This window comes from Zingiber officinale, chromosome 5A (assembly GCF_018446385.1).
Source record: "Zingiber officinale cultivar Zhangliang chromosome 5A, Zo_v1.1, whole genome shotgun sequence".
Classification (NCBI taxonomy): Eukaryota; Viridiplantae; Streptophyta; class Magnoliopsida; order Zingiberales; family Zingiberaceae; genus Zingiber; species Zingiber officinale.
The window spans coordinates 77,572,327-77,585,669 of record NC_055994.1 but is presented as its reverse complement, the minus strand read 5'-3'; the positions used below and the strand labels follow the sequence as shown (position 1 = coordinate 77,585,669).

The following is a 13,343-nucleotide window of genomic DNA, read 5'->3' as shown; positions in this document are numbered from 1 at the left end:
TTGGAGCCTTCGGCGACTCCTACTCCAAGACCTAGGTCCCGCGGACCTATCGATGGATAATCCACTAAAAAGCCTCTTCCAGAACCACCGGAAGAGGGGATCAAATACACAAGAATCGGAAGAGTGTAACAGACTACACTTTCCGTTTGTAGAAATTACATATAGTAATTAAGTTTTGTTACCAAACACTTTTGTAGACAGTTGGCTCGAACTTGGTGTTTGGACTGCTTCTCGGTGACACTCGGATATAGTAGAGTAAGAATAAAGTAGCAATAGGACACCAAAGTAGTTGGAAGGCCAATCGGGCGCATGAGATGTAAAATACCGAAAAAGGGCGAATAACCATAAGGAAATTTTTAGAAATTTTATGAGAATTTTTCGGAACTCGTATGGGCGAATTTAAGGGGATCAATTATTAGGCAACAGAAAAATCTATTTAAACTACCCTATTTAAATGAGGAAATATTTAACTTCTTTAAATATTTCTATTACTTTTCTCTTTTATATTTTTTCCCTCACCTGCGCCCGCCCTAACCTCTCGACGTCGAACCGTTCTCCACCTCGCGACGTCGAGCAACACTGTCGTCCCTCCCCCGGCATCGTCTCCGCCTCCTCCTCTGCCCTAGCGTCGACGCCTGCTCCTCTTCCCCGAGCCGATCGCCCTCTCCCTTCTCTCTGCCCTAGCGCTGGCGCCGATCCCTTTCTCCTAGCCTTACATCGCTGATCTGTGCCCTAGATTGCCATCGCCGCCACTCCTTTCCCCTCGCACTAGAGTTCTCTTCCTTCGACCACCAAGCTGTGCCCTAGCTCCCGGCCTACTCACGGTGCCGAGCCTAACCAAGCAAGGTCGCCATTCTCCTCTGCCACGGCTCTTCACCACAGCAACAATTAGATTTTCGCCGAGAAGAATATGTGGATTTGGATTGAGGTAAGGTATGGTTAATATTCGATTAACAGAGATCAATTTTTCTATTCTTTGTATTGAGATGAGGAGATTTGATGTCTGGTTGGTCTTTGTAGCGTTGGCCAGCACTCTTCACTAGAGAACCACAGTTCCGGCCATCCTGTTCCGATAGTGAACCTCTTCGGCCAGGAGTCTTCTGAGAAGCGAATTCAATTTGGGTAAGTTGGGGTTAAAATTGGAAATTTATTGAATTAATTGTTGGATTACTGATTTGGGTAAGTTTAGAATTAAATTCATTTCTGTGTTGGATTGATTAACTAGTTGTTGATGAGGAGATATGTGTTTGGAATGAGAATTTGAGTTAATTAAGTCATACTCAGTTGATAATCTTGGAGTTATAAGATGTTACGGTTTGGTTGATTAGTTGAGTGGTTTGTTGTAGATGACTAAATTATCATTGATCGAATTCATTGGATTGATATTGTGGTGTGTAGGAATGGATTAGAATTATGATGGGATTTAATTAGTGATTGATTAGAGAGAATTAAGGAATTATTTTATATTAATTGGATTTGTTGGATGATGTGATAAAACCTAATCTATTTAGGTGGATGAAAAGGATTAGATTATAATTGAAAAGATTAGATGATTCATAGATGAGTGTAATTGAAGTTAATCATTAATTTAGGATAATTATTGATCGTTATGACTAGGGTTTTACCTATGGGTTTGAATCTTTGGGTTTAGCTAGTTGTTGCCTATGTGATTAGCTAAATTGTATATTATATCATTTGCAGGACTTTGATTCGAGATGAGCGCCTTGACGTCGGATTTTAGTTGATACGATCTTCTTTTTGAGGCGGGTATCTCTTGACTTATCTTTTATGATATTGTCACTTTGATATGCATAGTAATTTATAGCTAGTAGCAATGATCATGCTTAGATTTGCCCTTAGTATGCCATTATTTATTACCTAGTGTATGTTCTGTTTGTTGCATGTTATGTATCTATGTTTATATCTCTTGATTATTGCCATGTGTACTTTAGTTCCTAGAGGAAGTGGCATACTAGGCTTCACTGAGTATAGGACTAGTTTTCTGGATTTTATTGTCTAGCATGTGTACTTAGATCTATGATACCTAGGTCATGGTATGATTTACTTTCCTGTTTGCTACATATTATGTGGAGGTGATTATGGTTAGGATTTGCTTGCTTAGTGTCATGCACCATCTTGCATGATTGTATGCTGTGCGATTGTCAGCTCCATTATTGTTAAGTACATTGTCAGTTACATGGATCTTCACACGCAACCACTCATGGGTTAGTGGTATATCAGGCAGGGTGTGTGGCAGTTTTGCTCTTTTAGGCTCCGTTGGTCTGCTCATGGGTAGTGGTGATGCAGCGTGGTAGCCGGCAGGGATCCCTCCTCTAGACTGACTCAGGGAGATGAGAGCATTGCGCTCCCCCACTCTGTTTGGGGTAGGAGGATAGGTGTACTCCGACAGCATCCTATCCACTCAGTCACTTAGGAGCAGTGATGGCAGAATGCATAGTTGTCATAGCCCTACCCTCTCGGTCTCACCATCGCGTGTGAGATAGCTGACTGGCGTCAGGAGTGACACATGTCATTTTGCATCATATTGCATGATTGCATTTATTGCTTGTGATTGCTGTATATTGGTTGCTGCATTTTGGTGTTGGCATATGATTGACATGCATACAGGAGACGTAAGGTATTTGGTCTGACAATCGTATGTTCTAGATAGGAGGCCCTGGTGAGTACAATTTCTTCAGCCTTTTCAGTCTGCATTTCCTACTTTTGTTCAAGAATACTGTACTCCATGATTATTTCTGTTAGTTATATCTTACTAGGCATGTCAGCTTGATATCCGCTGAGTTCTTTGAACTCACACCGTTGAGCTATTTCTATTTCAAGTAGCAGGTAGATTTTGGAGTCGCTTAGAGTATCTTGTCTGCCGGTTCCCACGTCACATCCGAAGACCTGTTTCTGGTTTTCATTTGTACTTTATTTAGTCTATGTTTTTGGTTTACTTAGCAATGTAAAATTTCGATTTTGGTTTCGGAGTGTTGTGATGTAGTGTTTTGTATTGTTTGTTGTGTTGTGTAAGTCTAGCCGGCTAACAGTCATTCGTTTGGTTTGTAATGATTTTCTGTTGTATTTCTGCTGTGTTCTTCTTTTTAGTATAGCCGAGTGGACTGTTAGGTATATATATAACTGCGTGGTTATATTTTTATTGATACAGCCGAATGGGCTGAATATAAACTGTGTGGTTATGTATATATTCCAGCCGAGTGTGGCTGATGTATATCTATGGATATAGAAATGATTCAGATTCTCACTAGTACCGGGGAGATGTTGTCGGATTTTTCCTCTGGTTGGGACTCCTCTGGGGCGTGACATAAGAGCTCATACAGAAGTTGATATTGAATGCTTGGTCGAGATAGTTTTTTATAGGGTGTGGAAGGTGCCTTCCATAGCCTCGAAAGCACCTCTAGAGTGTAAAATCTGATCCCGAACTCGTAGCTCCTTATCTACGATGAAGTCTAAATTTTATCCCTTGGAAGGTGTCTTCCATAGTACCGAATGTGCCTTCCATGAACAGTGCAAAGACACCTTTTAATGCTTGAAGGCGCCTTGGATACTATTCACCCAAGACATTTTTGCTTCTTTTGCCTTATAAGTTAGGTTAGTCCAACACGATAATATTTAACCTACAAAATAAAATTAGCATAATATTAATATAATTAATTTATGACTTAGACCCTGTCTTTCAGACCATGATCTAGTCAGGGTCTCAATCTAGGTTTCTGAAATGGACCTCAATTAGACCGACGCCTATTGTCCCTTCAACCGAGACACATTATCACTTAATCACTTTCCTCTAGTGACTTACCTTCACTTACCTAATGTCGAGTGAACCCATCAGAAATCGAACATCTCAATCTTTCTTTCAGAATCGCACATCCGGACTTCGGGAATCGAATATCCTAGTCTTCCTTCAGAAATCATATATCCGAACTTCAGCTAATGAAGAATTGAATATCCCGACTGCCAATTGGGAATCGAACATCCCGACTGGACTTCCTTTCTATCGAGAATCAAACATCCTGATTGTCAATCAGGAATCAAACATCCTGACTGGACTTCCTGCTAAGTTAATCAACCCTGCACACTCAGGAAATATATAATTAGATCAAACAACACCTAACTTAACTCACTATCATTCATCAAAATCTGAATTAAATCATTAGTACAAATTGTACAAATATTTTATTCTCTAAATTTAGATAAGTACTATTTATGAATTTAAATTTAGGGAATAAATAAGATAGTTGATGTAAAAAAAAAATTTTATGTAAAATATAAAATTTAAGATAAATTTTGTGTTTAAAGAATCTAATATGGATGCTCTAAGTATGCAAAGATCAATGTGATAATACGAATTCATCCTCTTACAAACAGAAGATCGTCTGTACAAGCTTAGTGTGAGATGCCAACGACTACACGCATGGCTGATAGGGAAACTCCAGCTATAATGCGAAGTCTCAAAGAAATGGAGAGAATACCTCAACACAAAGTACGAACAAAAACAATGAGCGTGGATTCCCTGATCGAAGCCCCTTGAAATGTTCATAGATAGTCCCATTAATCCTCAGATGATAGTGATACATTATAATCTATGGAAACTCGTAGCCCTCAAAGTAGCCCACAAGAAGGTCCAATCAACCAAGTTAAATGTCTTTTAGAAATCCACCTTCAAAACACACCTCGACGACTCGTATCTACTCTTCTTATCCAATGCTCAATTATAGGTAAACATAAGAAGGGTTAAGGTTGACTCATATTAAATTATATTTTTATTATAATATGGACAAAAATTATAATTTCCTTATAAAATCAATAAGTCTAAGATTAAATTATTTTTAAAATAAAAAAAATATCGTATCTACTCTTCTTATCGAAGGCTCAATTATAGGTAAACATAAGGAGGATTAAGGTTGACTCATATTAAATTATATTTTTATTATAATATGGACAAAAATTATAATTTCCTTATAAAATCTAAGATTAAATTATTTTTAAAATAAAAAATATGGTATCTACTCTTCTCATCCAAGGCTCAATTATAGTAAGCATAAGGAGAGTTAAGGTTGACTCTGTAGGATCGAGAAGTGTTAGAGGAGAGGGGTGAATAGCGTTCGTGGTTTTCATTTTTCGTATTCAAAAAACGTTCGAGAGTAAATCAGCGAAATTAGAAAACAATCACACAAAAAGGACCCAAGTGTTTTTTTATTTGGTTTGGATCCTTTGGCGACTCCTACTCCAAGGCCCACACTCGTTGAGCATTTACTTTGAGCAATTCACTATCAGATCGCAAAGTACAAATATGTATTACAAAATCAAAATTAGAAAACTATACCGACAACAGAATTATAAGAATTAAGGCTCCAAGTCGTCGGGGACTTGTCGTAGCTTAGTCGGAGTGTCTCATGAACAACACGTTGCAGAAGGATCACTTTAGAATTGTTGTAATGAGCTGCTGGTCGAGTGCTCCTTATAAGGACTGTTAGAGGCGCCTCAAAGCCCCTTGAGGGCGCCTCTATTCGTCGAGTCAACTGTGCGTGGATAAGTTGAGAAGAAGACTTCGTCTATCCTGTTGAAGGAGCCTCCATAAGCCTTGAAGGCGCCTCCGATGTTGTCCGAGGCGCCTTAAGCCACCATGAGGGCGCCTCTAGCTCCGCTGCACGCAAACTCTGCTCCTTTGCACCCGAGGCACCTCAAGCTCTATGAGGGTGCCTCGGGTTCTGTTCATCCGAGGCTAATCTTGCTCCTTTATCCATGCAAAACATGTTAGTCCACAAACCAACCACATATCCTACAAAACAAAGTTAGCACACACAATAAATATAATAATATGAAAGTTTGCAGGTCACGGACTATCCGGTTCTGACTTCGAATTTCAGACCGGAAACCCTAGGTCGAACCGACGCCTACTGTTCCCTCTTCCGGGTAACGCGTCCTCACCTACTCCACTCAGGAGAGCGTACCTGATGCCAGTCTGGTCCTCCAGACCGACTGAACTTTTCGTCTAAGGTTACCACCCCCTATGACCTAGGGTTACTGCCCCCTAGGATTTTCTGCCACCTAGGGTTACCACCCCGTAGGACCTAAGGTTATCCCCCCTTAGAATTTTCACCACCTAGAGTTACCATCCCCTAGGACCTAAGGTTGCTGCCCCTTAGGGTTTTCCTCCACCTAGGGTTACCACCCCCTAGGACCTAAGGTTGTTGTCCCTTAGAATTTTCCTCCACCTAGGGTTACCACCCCCTAAGACCTAGGGTTACCACCCCCCAGGATTTTCCACCTGCCTAACCGCAGTTAGGACTTTCCTGAGAAACCTCATTCACGCATGTTAGATAACAAATAATCTTAACTTTGAATCCCTTACCATTATCAAAACTTGGATTCGATCGTCGAATGCTTCCCGCACCAACAATCTCCCCCTTTTTGATTATGGCAACTAAAATTCAAAGTTAAGCAAAAAGACACAATAAAGAAGTGATGTAAAGATAACAATATAAAAATAGGACAAAAAAGCTCCCCCTTGATAAAAGCTTAAAAAACATCCCCTTAATAAAAGCTCCTCTTAAAAATTTAATTTGATTTTTAATTACTTTGTTTGAATACTTTTGAATTTCTTATACTCTCCCCCTTTGCCATATATCAAAATAAGTAAGAAAGTGAAGGAAAGTAATCAACGGCCTTAGCTAAGAATAACTTCTTTTTGAGAGATAGTTTAAAACGTTTAAATAGAGAACTAGAAATACTTTGAGAAACACGTAGCTTTTTAGAATAAATTTCCTTATAATACTTTTAGCTAAGTGAAATCAAAAGTTTTATCATAAATTAAAAAAAAACTTTTTCTTTTAAATTAAATTTTGAAAAGTACTTAGATAAGTTTGAAAGGCTTTTGAAAAATACTTAGCCAAATTTAGCCAATTTTGAAAAACTTTTTGAAATGTACTTAGCCAAATTTAAAAAGCTTTTGAAAAATACTTAGTTAAATTTGAAAAGCTTTTGCAAGAACACTTAGCTTTTTAGAGGAAATTTTCTTGTAACACTTTTAGCTAAGTGAAATCAAAAGTTTTATCATAAATTTAAAAAAACTTTTTCTTTTAAATTAAGTTTTGAAAATCCTTTTTGAAAAGTACTTAGATAAATTTGAAAGGCTTTTAAAAAATACTTAGCCAAATTTAGCCAATTTTGAAAAACTTATTGAAAAGTACTTAACCAAATTTAAAAAACTTTTGAAAAATACTTAGTTAAATTTGAAAAGCTTTTGCAAGAACACTTAGCTTTTTAGAGGAAATTTTCTTGTAAGATTTTTTAGCCAAGTGAATTCAAAATCTCAAAACTTAATTTTAGAAATAGATTTAGCTAAGGGAAAGTTTTGATTTGAAAAGTAATTTAGCTAAAAAATTTGTAAAAATAGATGATAAAACTTTAAAGTATAAAATATTAAAATAATCTTCTAGAAAAGAACTCTTTTTAGGTTAAAAAGTTTATTTAAATTTAGCTTAAATTTTAGTACCACCACTTGATTTAAATAATTTTAGCTAAGGCAATCCTCACAAAAAACATTCAAAAAGTCTTATAGCCCAAGCATGAGTAAAAAAAATACAACTCAATACTTAATTTTCTTGGCCACATGTCTAACCATTAGCTACTAGCTGTTTACCTAGAGGGCGACAATTTTCACTAGGTTAGTTAAGTTAAGTTAGTGATCCAGTTATATTTGATTAAGTCTGAATAACTTAACTTGATTAACGTAAGTTAGGTATTTATAGCCCAGACTTATGTCGATGCACAGACATAAGCATTCTTAAGTCCAGGTAGTACCCTATGCATCTCACACCATTCTAAGTTTTTCAAACACAAGCAAGTTAATCCTAGTGTGCTTGTGAGATGCTCTGGATGAAACTAGGAGTACATGATTTCTAGGGAGTAAATTCCTATGCTAAACTAGATTTTTGAAAAACTAATAAGAGGGGAAATTTTGAAATTTATTTTTCCTAGGATTTTAAAACCAATTTTAGAAATAAGTTGAGAAAATATAGTAAGCAGAAAATAAGTTCTATTCTACTAAGCACATCCCTATTTGTCTTCTAAGTGAACTGAACTTAAGTTCAGGTAAGGGCTTTGTGAATCTGTCAGTTAGGTTTGATTTTGATTCAACATAGTTAAGTACAATATCACCCTTAGTTACGTGATCCCTTACAAAGTGGTGCTTTACCTCTATATGTTTAGTCCTTGAGTGGTGAATTGGGTTTTTAGTTAGATTAATTGAACTTATATTATCAATTGAAAATTTTGTTTTTCGATATTCTAGTTGATAGTCTTTTAGGGTATGCATCATCCATAATAATTGAGATGCACATTCACCTAGGGCTATATATTCAGCTTCAGTGGTAGATAAAGAAACACAGTGTTGCTTTCTGCTTGACCAACTTACTAGGCACTGATCTAGAAATTGACAGCTACCACTTGTGCTTTTTCTATCTACCTTGCACCTGACATAGTCTGAGTCAGAATAGCCGATTAGATCAAGGGTGCAAGATCTAGGGTACCATAATCCTACATTTAGGGTTCCCTTAATACCTAAGTATTCTTTTAACGTATGTTAAGTGTGACTCTTTTGCACAAGATTGATATCTTGCACACATACCTACTATAAAAAGAATGTCCGATCGACTAGCAGTTAGGTACAGTAGACTTCCTATCGCGCTTCGATAGTATTTCAGGTCTACTGGTTTTCCTTTTAAGTCTGAGTCAATTTTAATGTTGGTAGCCATTAGTGTATTAATAATTTTTGAATTATCCATTCCAAACTTTCTAATTAATTCTTTCGCGTATTTAGTTTGAAAAATATAAATTACATCTTTGGTTTGTTTAATTTGTAGACCTAGAAAAAAGTTAAGTTCACCTACTAGACTCATTTCAAATTCATTTTCCATTAATTTGATAAATTCTTTTTAAAATTTGGAATTAGTTGGGCCAAAAATTATATCGTCTACATATATTTGATCTATAAAAATATCATTTTCTAGGGTTTTTACAAATAAGGTTGGATCTATTTGACCTTGGTTGAACCCTTTAGATATTAGATAATTGGATAGGCGTTCATATCAAGCCCTAGGTGCTTGTTTTAGTCCATATAGGGCCTTTTTAGCCTAAAGACATGATTTGGATATTCTAAGTCCTCAAATCCTGGGGGTTGACCTACATATACCTCTTCTTTAATAAATTCATTTAAGAAAATGGATTTTACATTCATTTGATAAAGCTTGAATCCCTTATGTGCTGCATAGGCCAACAGCATCCTAATGGATTCAAGTCTGGCTACGGGAGCATAGGTCTCATCATAATCTAACCCTTCTACTTGGTTAAACTCTTTGGCTATTAATCTTGCTTTGTTTCTAACTATTTCGTCCTGTTCATCTAATTTATTCCTAAAATCCCATTTAATATCAATTATGGACTTGTTAATGGGTTTAGGTACTAATTCCCAGACTTAGTTTCTTTCAAATTGGGTTAATTCTTCTTGCATTGCTAATGTCCAGTCTGGGTCTGGTAGGGCTTCATCTACAGTTTGGGGTTCAATTTTAGAAATGAGAGTTATTTGGCTTAAGTTTCTATAAGATGACCTAATTCTGACTCCTAGAGTTGGATCACCTAGGATTTTGTCAGAGGGGTGATTGGTACTTGTTCTATTTGGCCTTATAATTGGGCCAGTGACTGGTTCTGGTAATTCACTATATTCAAGTTGATTTTCTTCATCATCTTCTAAATTTCTTGAGTTAGCATTTTCTGTATTATTATTTTCATTAATAATATTAAGTAAGTTATTTTCTTCATCAAAAATTACATTTATAGTTTCTTCAACTTTTAGGGTATTTTTGTTATAAACCCTATATGTCCTACTAGTTATTGAGTATCCTAAAAATATTCTTGGGGTTGTTTTTTATGTAAAATTTCCTAAATAGTCTTTAGTATTTAAAATAAATACTTTACTGCCAAATACCTTTAAATAGTTTAAATTAGGAATTTTATTATAATATATTTCATAAGGTATTTTATTTTGATATTTATTAAGTAAAATTCTATTTTATATATAATAGGTTGTATTAATTGCTTCATCCCAGAATTGGTTGGATAGTTTGTATTCATTCAACATGATCCTAGCGACTTCTTGTAGGGTTCTATTTTTCCGTTCTACTAGACCATTTTGTTGGGGGGTCCTAGGGCATGAGTATTTGTGTTTATAGCCATTATTTTCACAAAATTCGATAAATTTATGGTTTTCAAATTCTCCCCCATGGTCACTTATAATTTTTTTTATTTGAGTGTCTTTTTCATTTTCTATTAATTTGCAAAAGATTTTTAAAACTTTAAAGGTTTCATCTTTAGTTTTTATGAATTTTACCCAAGTAAATCTTGAGTAGTCATCGATTATTACTAAGCAATATTGGTTTTTGCTTAGTGATTTGGCTTTGTGTGAATCGAACAAGTCTGGGTGAAGGAGCTCAAGTATTGAAGTTATTCTGTTTAGGTTGGTTAACTTATGATTTAACTTGGTTTGTTTACCTTGTTGACAAGCATCACAAGTTGAATTTTCAATAAATTTTAATTTAGACAGACCTCTAACTAAACCATTTTGACTCATTTTTAAAATGAGTCTAGTATGAGTATGACCCGGTCTCCTATGCCACAACTCGGTTTCCACTTGTTGTGTCAATAGACACTCTAGTGAAGAGGTAGGTAGGTCTATTGTATAAATGTTTTTTTTCCAAATTCCCTTAAGTGTGATTTTAGAATTATTAATATTCTTAATTATGCATTCAGTTTTTGAAAAAATGACTAAGTATCCTGAGGTATACAACTGGCTAATACTAAGTAAATTGAAGCTAAATTGTTCAACCAATAACACTTTTCGAATATAAAAATCAGAATTTAATTGGATATTACCTGTTCCGATTACCTTAAGGGTTCTGTCGTTGCCGAACGCAACAGACCCTAGGTTCTTGAGTTTCAGTTTAGTGAATTTCAGTCTACCTCCAATCATGTGTCTGGAGCATCCACTATCTAGCATCCATTGATCCAAATCTTTATGTTCCTACATAAAGTATTTGATTTGAGTCAATTTAATGGATTAAGAGGATAGTTTGACTGAAATTAACTTAATGTTCTATCTCACCCAGTCTAGATGATCAACCATGGTATTCCTATAGGTGTTTGTGAGATGGTTTATTAAATTAATTGGTTTAAGTTAATTTACTTTAGTTTATTAAGTTGATTAAGTTAGTTAAGTCGATTAGTTAAGTTAATTAGATTTTATTAAGTTAATTATTGATTAATTAGATTAAATTATTAAGTTAATTATTGATTAGTTAGATTAAATTATTAAGTTAATAAGTTAATTATTGATTAATTAGATTATGAAGTTAATTATTGATTAATTAGATTAAATTATTAAGTTAATTATTGATTAATTAGATTAAATTATTAAGTTAATTAGATTAGACTAAGTTCAACCTAGATCCATCTCACCCTATTCTAAGTTATTAATCAGGGAACCTTGAGTAGCTTTGTGATATGGTTATCTTAATTTAGATTATTTATAAAGATTAATTTACATTTGAGTTAAACTTAGGTTTTCCAATTGGTTAATTAAATGTACATTTCGAAGATTAGCTCCCAAGCTGTGGTGAGGCACTAGGCCTTCTTGGATATGGGATCATCCACCACTTCTAGACAGAGCCTTTCAAAGAAAACATATATTTAATTTCCCTTTTGAAACTCCTAGGTTTAACTAAACAAGTGTAAATTACACCTGAGTCCTTAAACTATCCTAATCTAAACATGCTTATAAAAAAAATAAACAAGCATCAAGCAATTTTTATCTATTTATGAAGATAGTTTTTCTATTGGTTCCCCTTGGATCATAGCCTCGATATGGTCTATCAAGGAAATGTACTTGATCCTTGGGGACCCAATATTGATCAAGTCCAACTTGATTGACCAAGTTGAACTTAGGTACCCATGCTTGGACTATCTTTATATTCGGTCTATTAATAAGCGATAAATAAGACCGATATTTCTTTTTAGCTTTAAATCCTAGTCCGGATCGATTGTACACGGCTTTCTGATTTCTAAGAATCAAATCAAGATTCTTGGAACCTAGTGTAAATCGTTCCAATGCAATTTTTAAATCCTTGACTTGAGTTTTCAGGCTGGAATTCTCTTCCTCAAGTTTTTGGATTTGAGTTGAGATTCCAGTCTAAACAGGGTCAGCCAATGATTCGATATTAGTCACTTCTTTAAGGGATGTTACTTCCTTTAGAAGCGACTTGATCCGAACATTAGACTTAGCTAGTTTGTGCAATAAATAGTTAATTAAATTATACAAACGTGTGGTACTTATAGAGGGGTTAGACCCTTCGGAAACAGATACGGATCTGTGCCTTCTCTCGGACTCAGCTTCTAATTCATCCTCGCTTCCGGATTCGTTGAGTTGGTCCCAGGCCGTCATTGCCAGAAAACTCGTCTGCTCGAGTTTCTCGTCGTCGGAATCCTCTGAAGAAGACTTGTCCTAGGTTGCCTTCAGGGCCTTCTTTCTCCTTGGTTTCTTCATGTCTTTCTGGTTCGGACAGTTCGTCTTGATGTGCCCCTTTTGGTTGCATCCGTAGCACATCACCTCAACTTTTAGCTGAGTTTGGTTGGGTCTCCTTGGACTGGATCACCTTTCTAACATCCTTCTTGTAGAAGCCCTTCTTCTTTCTGTAGAGCTTCCTCACCAAGTTGACAAGTTCGGTCGTGAGCTCGTCGTCGTTGTCGTCTGAATCCGATTCTTCTTCTGACTCCGATTCAGTTCTGCGCCTTCTACTTGTACCTGTAACTAAAGCTATACCCTTCTCGGCTAGGCGTGCATTAGTCTGCTCATGCAATTCAAATTCAGAAAAAGTTCATCTAACTTTATTGACGAGAGATCCTTGGATACCTTGTAAGCATCTACCATGGATGTCCACAAGGTATTCCTAGGAAAGGCGTTGAGTGCATACCATATAACGGCCCTGTTCTCCACCCTTTGGCCGATTGCGTGAAGTCCGTTCAATAGGTCTTGTATGCGGGCATGCAGTTGTCTTGCCATTTCATTTTCCTGCAATTTAATGTTATATAGTTTATTTAAAATAAGGTGTCTCTTGCTTATCTTTGTGTCTGATGTGTTTGTGCGGTTAGCACTAACGGTCTAACTCAAGTTTTGATGAATGACAAAATAGGTTAAGTTAGTTTCATTGTTATCTGATACTCTGATCGAGTGTGCAGGAGAAGCCCAGACAAGTAGACGAGCTGACTTG

At 36.0% G+C, this 13,343-nt stretch overlaps 1 long non-coding RNA gene across 1 annotated transcript; it reads left to right on the top strand.

Moving 5' to 3' along the window:
• The first annotated feature begins 536 nt into the window (after window positions 1-536).
• Window positions 537-1,902, top strand: LOC121982919. The gene is made up of 3 exons (XR_006112330.1): window positions 537-928; window positions 1,021-1,122; window positions 1,702-1,902. It is a non-coding gene; the product is annotated as an uncharacterized LOC121982919 (long non-coding RNA).
• The last annotated feature ends 11,441 nt before the right edge of the window (window positions 1,903-13,343 follow it).